Here is a 7,602-nt window from a genome sequence, read left to right as displayed (position 1 = left end):
ATGGACTGCAACAAGAGTCACGAGCCTTCATTCCAGAGACATGGTTTAGCACTGATCTGGAACTTAGGTATAACCTTGAGCCAAGGGTCAACATGTCCAGCTTAGATGAGAATTTCTTATCATCTAGGGGAAGAGGCTTTCTAAATACAAGTAGTTATGTTCTACTATAAAAGACCTGCGCGTGCCCAGTATGCAGCAGCCGCGGTTCTACCTTCGCGCCGGTTCCAACGTTCCAGTCTAGGAGCTACCGTCCGGCATGAGTGTCTGGGGTCTGGCTTCCCCCTCCTTGTCGCTCCAGCGCCATGGAATGTCTGCGGAGCCTTACTGGGCTCTGCCTGACCGGGCTCCTGCCCCGTGGGGCGGGGTTGCCCCGGAGGACCTTGTGTGCCCTGGCCTTGGGTTTGACCCCTGGGGCTCGCCCAGCTGCCCTCTGCGGCGGCCCCACCCACCTGCTCGAAAGGAGCCGGGCCTGGCCGCCGCGCGGGCCCCCGCTGTCCCGGCTGCACAGGTGAAGTGCATCGGTTCAGAACATCTGATGTCTCTCAAGCCACTTTAGCAAGTGTAGCCCCGGTATTTACTGTGACAAAATATGATAAAGAAGGAAATGTTACTTCTTTTGAAAAGAAGAAAACGGAATTATACCAGGAGTTAGGTCTTCAAGCTAGAGATTTGAGGTTTCAGCACGTGATGAGCATCACCACCAGGAACAACAGGATCATCCTGAGAATGGAGTATTTGAAAGCTGTGGTAACTCCAGAGTATCTTCTGATACTAGATTATCGTAATTTAAACTTGGAGCAATGGCTGTTCCGGGAACTCCCAGCTGGCTGGAGAGGGTCAGCTTGTCACATACCCTTTACCTTTTGAGTTCAGAGCTATAGAAGCACTCCTGCAGTATTGGATCAATACTCTTCAAGGGAAACAGCATTTTGCAGCCACTCATCCTTGAGACATTGGATTCTTTAGTGGATCCCAAGCATTCTTCTGTAGACAGAAGCAAGTTGCACATCCTACTACAGACTGGCAAAAGTTTGTCAGACTTAGAAACAGATATTAAAATTTTCCAATAGTCAATTTTGGAGATCTTGTATGATGAGGAATTACTAGAAGAGCTTTGTCTAACCAAGTGGAGTGTCCCACACGTCTTTGAAAAGAGCAGTACTGGGATTAATCATGCAGAAGAGATGGAATTGCTTCTCGAAAACTACTACTGATTGGCTGAAGATCTTTCCAATGAAGCTCGTGAACTTAGGGTCCTGATTGATGACTCGCAGAGTATTATCTTCATCAATCTAGATAGCCACTGGAATGTGATGATGAGGTTAAATCTACAGCTGACCATGGGAACCCTCTCTCTCTCTCTGGACTAATGGGAGTTGCTTTTGGAATGAATTTGGAATCTTCCCTTGAAGAGGACCATCGAGTATTCTGGCTGATTACAGGAATTATGTTTATGGGAAGTGGCCTCATCTGGAGGCGTTTGCTTTCATTCCTTGGACTACAGCTAGAAGCCCCATTACCTCCTAAGATGGCCTCTATACCTAAAAAGGCCCTTCTGGCAGATGGAAGGATGGATGTGAATAGCAGCCTGAGGCCAGATGGACTTGGATCGAACAGGACTGTCCTAACAAACCGCTAACATCAACCTGGGGGGTATTCTATATTTTTTTATACTTCTGATATTTTACTTTCGGTGTACAGTCATGTGAAAAAGAGATTCATATGTGAAATGTCTGACTATAAAAAATAGAGCGTCAATACTATAACTTGATTGCATTTCCACAATATTAAGCAAGGTGCTTTCTTTGTAAAAGGCCAAAATTCTATTTCCTAGGAATTTATAAGACTGTTTTTATAGACATGCTGTGAAGCAGACTAATTTCAAGATGACCATTATATAGACTTTAAATCTTAATTTATACAAAGATTCATGTTAAGTGCGGTTTTCTGCCGAATGAAGCCTAGGAACTTGAAAGAGCCACAGTCACTGAGATCAGGTAGCCCTAGTTCTTAAGCACAGGGAAATCAGTTCATCCAGGCTCATGGTACTAGAAAGCTCACTTAACATGTTAATCTTCAAACAAATTCTGGAAGTTTGTGCTCTAAAATTAATCCTTGAAATCACCTTATTTTCTTGTATATTAGCATTTAATCAAGATTTCACATCTACCCTATTTTCTTTGTTTGGCTATAAAGAGCTTTTTGAAGTAAATAAATAAATAAATAAAAAGAAACACATTATAGTTCTGACATTTCTGAATTTATTCCCTGAGTTTCATTTCTTCCTTAGCTAATCTACTTTCCTCTCCAAAATATTTCCCAAACAATTACTTTTAACGTTGTTTAAATGTTCCATGTTTTACAGACAGGATTTAAATAAAATCCACACATACTTCCTAAAGATGGTGTGGTTCCTTGTGCTTTCCACTCAATGTTTAGGTACCTGCATGCATTTCAGAAACTTCAGTCTAAAATTTTTGTCACATTTGGAAGAAATAAAGCCCTTGGTAAGCCCCATTCATGAGCTTCCGATGGCCTGGGCTCTGTGAATCATTCTGGGCATGTTGCTGAGCAGTCTGAAAGTTGGGACTCTGCTGGGATCTGCCAACTGTAAAATTGGAGCTTAGCTTGTGCATCTATACAAAGGTGCATCTTATACAAAGGTAAAAATTGAGGAATAGAACATGCCCGTAGTCAAAGCAACCCAGCTCTCTGTTTGCTGGAGGCAGAGAAGGCAAGGGGGATGGGGAGATGAATGACCACAGGCCAAGTTTTATAAAACTACCTTGTCCTAGCTGGGCACTGGTGGCTCATGACTGTAGTCCAAGCTACTCAGGAGGCTGAGATCTGAGGCTTGCAGTTTGAAAGCCTGCCTGGGCAGGAAAGTACATGAGACTCTTATCTCCAATTAACCACCAGAAAAGCACAGTTGTGCTGTGGTTCAAAGTGGTAGAACACTGGGGATTAGAGCTCAGGATAGCACCCAGGCCCCGAGTTCAAGCCCCATGACTGACAGAAAATTAAACAACCTCATCCATAAATTTCTAGATGATTAGATTTAGCAAAGAATCTTCTTCCTTTACATGTATATATTGATTGTTTCATGGAGAGGTGACAAAAATATGGAGGTTATTGAATCTCCATCAGTACTTAAGCAGGTGGTCAAGAGAGACTAGGGTAAAGGTTTTGCATAGTGACCAAAGACTTCTTTTTATTGAAGTAAAATCCACCTAACATAATATTTAGATGTATGATTTAAATGTATAATTCAGTTCATTCACAGTATTATGTAGCCCTTCCCCAATGTTAAGTTCCAAAATACCTGTTTTTTAAGTTCCAAAAATTTGCCTCATCATCCCTCCCTCCAATATATTTTGTTTCAACTAAGTGGTTCTTAATATCTTTTTCCCTTTCATCTTTATCCCTAACAATCCCCCCCTGCTTTCTCTTGCCATACATTTCCTTTTTCTGATATTTATATAAATAGAATCCATTTGGTATAATGTGGTTCACCCACATTGCAGTATAGAGTAGTTATCATAGATATACTGCTTTTGATGGACTACAGAAAGAGCAAAAATGATGTGTTTTATCACAGCTTTGTGAACAGGAGAATTAAGATCCAATTTGTTTCTCCAAAAACACTCTTCTGTATTCTCTTCTGGGTACTTTATCCTCATTTAAAGTGGATATTAGTTATTTGTACTTAGTTGCTGAGCTCATTCTTTCTTTTTCTCTTGTCTTTTTTCTTTTAATTTAATTTTATTGTAAAGGTGTTGTATAGAGGGGTTGCAGTTACATAAGTAATGAGTAAATTTCTTGTCAAACATTGTTATTCCCTCTCTCATTTTTCTCCTGCTTCCCCTCCTCATAATACGCGCCCCCCCCCCCCCGCCAAGTTGTAAAGTTCATTTCCAACATAGTGTCTTGTTAGTGTTGCTGTTGCATTGGTTCACCATTTGTCCTTTGTCTCACCATTGTGTTATTCCTCTTCCCTTCCCCAAATCAGAAAAACATATATACAAAACACAGAGTACAAAATCAAATACAGTGATAACAAGGGGTAAACCAAAGGGGGAAAAATGAAATAAAAAAGAAATAACTTCACACAGTACATTAAAAGCAACAACAACAACAAAAACCCTCTTGTTTCCATATCTTGGAGTTTGTTTTGACTAGTATCATCTTATATGGTCATACATACATAGCTTTGAGCTATTGTGATCTTCTGTTAGGACTATCCTAGATATACACTAGTTATTAGAAACTATGGAGCTTATGTCTCTTTGGGTCTGCCTTACTTCATATGATTTGTTTTCAAGTCTTCCCATTTCCTTATGAAGGGGACAATGTCTTTTTTTTTTCTGATGGAGGCATAGAACTTCATTGTGTATATATACCACATCTTCTTGATTCATTCATTTACTGAGGGGCATCTGGATTGGTTCCATATCTTAGCTATGGCAGATAATGCTGCAGTGAACATAGTTGTGCTGGTAGCTTTAGTGTGGCCTTGTTTGTGTTTGTTTGGATAAATACCCAGGAGTGGGATTGCTGGATCATAGGGGAGTACTATGTTTAGTTTTTTTTTTTTTTTTTTTTTTTTTTACAGTTCTGGTGCTTGGGACTCAGGGCCTGAGCACTGTCCCTGGCTTCTTTTTGCTCAAGGCTAGCACTCTACCTCTTGAGCCACAGTGACACTTCTGGATTTTTCTGTGTATGTGGTGCTGAGGAATTGAACCCAGGGCTTTATGCATGCTAAGCAAGCACTAAGCCACATTCCCAGCCCTATGTTTAATCTTTTGAGGAACCTCCTTACTGCTTTCCAGAGTGGTTGAAAAAGTTTACACTTCCACCAATAGTAGAGTTCTCTTTTGGCCACATCCCTGCCACCATCTGCTATAATTAGTTTTCTTGATAATGGTCATTCTGACTGAGGTGCGATGGAATCTCAATGTGGTTTTGATTCACATTTCTTTTATAGCCAGAGATGTTGAACATTTATTTCTTCATGTGGCTACTCTTATTTCCTCTCCAGAGAAGTATTTTTAAAATTCTTTAGCCCACTTATTAACGGAGTGGTTGTTTCTTTGAGGATTTATTATTGGGGGGGAGTTAATTTTTTGAGCTCTTGGTATATTTTTAATATGAAGCCCTTGTCTGTTCTATAGCTACTGAGTGTCTTCTTCCAATCTGTGGGCTTTCTATTTATTTTGCTGTGCTCATTCTTTTCCTTAACCTTTGGAGTTCAGGTAATGCTGATTCAACCCCCTTGCTTTTGGAGCGGTCCTGACCTCGGTCCTGTGTCATAAGGTCTTTTATCTCTCTGTCTACCAATCAAGAATGGGTGCATACTGTAGCTTCAGGGTTTCTGCTGGGAAGTACATAAATGTACTTTGCTTCTGTTGGAGTTGAAGCAGATGGTGTGTGTCTGCCAGGTGTCTCCAAGCAGAGAACCAAGCTGACACCAAAGAAAGCCGGACAGAGGCTTTGAAGGAGGTGAAACCTGAAGATATTCTTTCTTTTTTTTGTAATTTATTTATTAAATAAACAAAAAATTTTTGACAAGGTGTTGTGCAAAAAGGTTACAGTTACATAGTAGGGCAGTGTGTACATTTCTTGTGATATCTTACACCCTGTTTTTCTTTCCCTTCCCTAGGTCAGGTAGACATATATATGATACACAATGTACCAAGAACATATACAGTAGCCATATGGCCTACGCCCAAGAAAATTCACCTAGGGCTTTAAATGTAATGTCGACATTAGACAATATGTCGACAGTTGAGGATATTCTTGAGTCCAATTGTTCAGCCATGTTTAATGAGTTACACATTTAGTTCATTTTAAGCTTCTTTTTCTTATTAGCAGTTTGATTTGGATTTCTGTCAGTCGAGACATACCATGTACACTCATGCGGGGTGGGCCACATGGATAGAGATGCTATTGTTTTTAGAGTCAAGGAAATCAAAGTGAGGCCTCTGACACTCATATCTTCCTGTTTGGTTTGGTTGTGCTTTATCCATATTATTGTGGCCCAGAAGTAGTACAGATGTGAATTAACATAAAAACTTTTAGCATTTATCTACTCATTTATTTATATGTATAAGTTTATTTGAAAAGAGAAAGAAATGTTGGCATTTCAAAGAAATGTTGGCATTTCTTTCTCCTGCTTTTCTGACGTTAGGTACTCTTGATTTGATAGATTAAGCGAGAGAATCTCACACAATAGCATAGAATACCAATAGAAAACCTTCAGGAAGAATATTTTATCAAGGCCTTTCTGATTCAAGTTGTCACAAATATTATGCACAGGAAAGGAAGGTTTTCAGAAATTAGCACCTCATATTCTTTTTAGAGTGTAAAGTTTCACAGTAGTAAATGTGGGAACTTTTTCTAGTCCCTGATTATACTTTCCTTTCTAGCAACATGACTCAAGATAAGCTTATTAAAGTGTGCTTAAAATAAAGGAACCAGAAAGAGGTTTCCTTCCATTTTTCTATTTTGATTTAATTGAAATGAAGAGACTTCATAGAAAAATAGTCCTCAGGGCATATGCTCTTGGTTAAGAATTGCTTTGATTAATACAGAGCACTTTATTTTGTGACCTCTTGAGAAAAGCATTGGAAATGGAGGATGGATTTCTTAAAAGTGATCTTGGCATGACAGGGTTAATTAATTAAAATTTAATTGATTTTGTATATTTTAAAAACCCTAAATAACAGAATCAGGTATTTGTTATGGGTTGAATTGTTTCCTCCTACCAAAATAGATTCATATTTTAACCTCTAAACACACAAAATACAAACTTATTTGGAAATAAGAGTTTTGAAGGTATAATTAGGTAAGATTTTAAAAAATCAAGCTTCTTTCAGTGGATATATAATCTTTCATGTTTATTAATATTGCCACAAATAGTAAGGTTTTCTTATTTTTTTTGTATGACTAATATTCCATTGTATGTGTGCCACATTTTCTAATCATCCATTGACGGACACTTAGGTTGTTTTCATACTTGGCTATTGTGAATAATTCTGCCCAGAGTGTTAGATCATATGGTAACTCTATTTTTAATTTTTATAGTAAATGCCATATTTTCCCATGGTAATTGTACCAATTTATCTTCCCACCAGTAGTATATCCTTTTGGTTTTGATTTTCAATTCCCTTATGATCAGTGATGTTGAATATTTTCATATACTTGCTGATCATTTGTAAATTTTCTCTAGAAATATGTCTATGCAGGCCCTTTGCATACTTTTAAATTAGGCATTTGTGTTTTGCCATTATGTTTTTAGAGTTCCCTGTGTACTCACCTAGAATTGGGAAAACGATTTTTCTGCCAAGGGCCATTAGGATATTTGCAAAATCATTCACTACACCAGAGTTGTTGAATTCTGCTTTGAAAAAAAAAAAGCTCCCAGATTTGTTTGGTTTAAGTGTCACCTACAGTTGTTATGGTAGGGCCGGACCAAATGTGTTCTCAGGTTTCATATGACTACAGGCCAGATGCTCCCCACCCTTGCATCAGGTGTATGGTTTGCAAATAAGCTTTTTTCTCAGTAACTGACTTGTTTGTAATGTGATAAATCTATATTTTTCC

At 38.8% G+C, this 7,602-nt stretch overlaps 1 pseudogene; it reads left to right on the top strand.

Moving 5' to 3' along the window:
- The first annotated feature begins 270 nt into the window (after positions 1-270).
- LOC125359289 lies at positions 271-2,206 on the top strand (annotated as a pseudogene).
- The last annotated feature ends 5,396 nt before the right edge of the window (positions 2,207-7,602 follow it).

The sequence above is a fragment of the Perognathus longimembris genome, chromosome 11 (genome assembly GCF_023159225.1).
Source record: "Perognathus longimembris pacificus isolate PPM17 chromosome 11, ASM2315922v1, whole genome shotgun sequence".
NCBI classification, from domain to species: Eukaryota; Metazoa; Chordata; class Mammalia; order Rodentia; family Heteromyidae; genus Perognathus; species Perognathus longimembris.
Note: the sequence above shows the minus strand (reverse complement) of the source record. Positions and strands in the feature narration are given on the sequence as shown.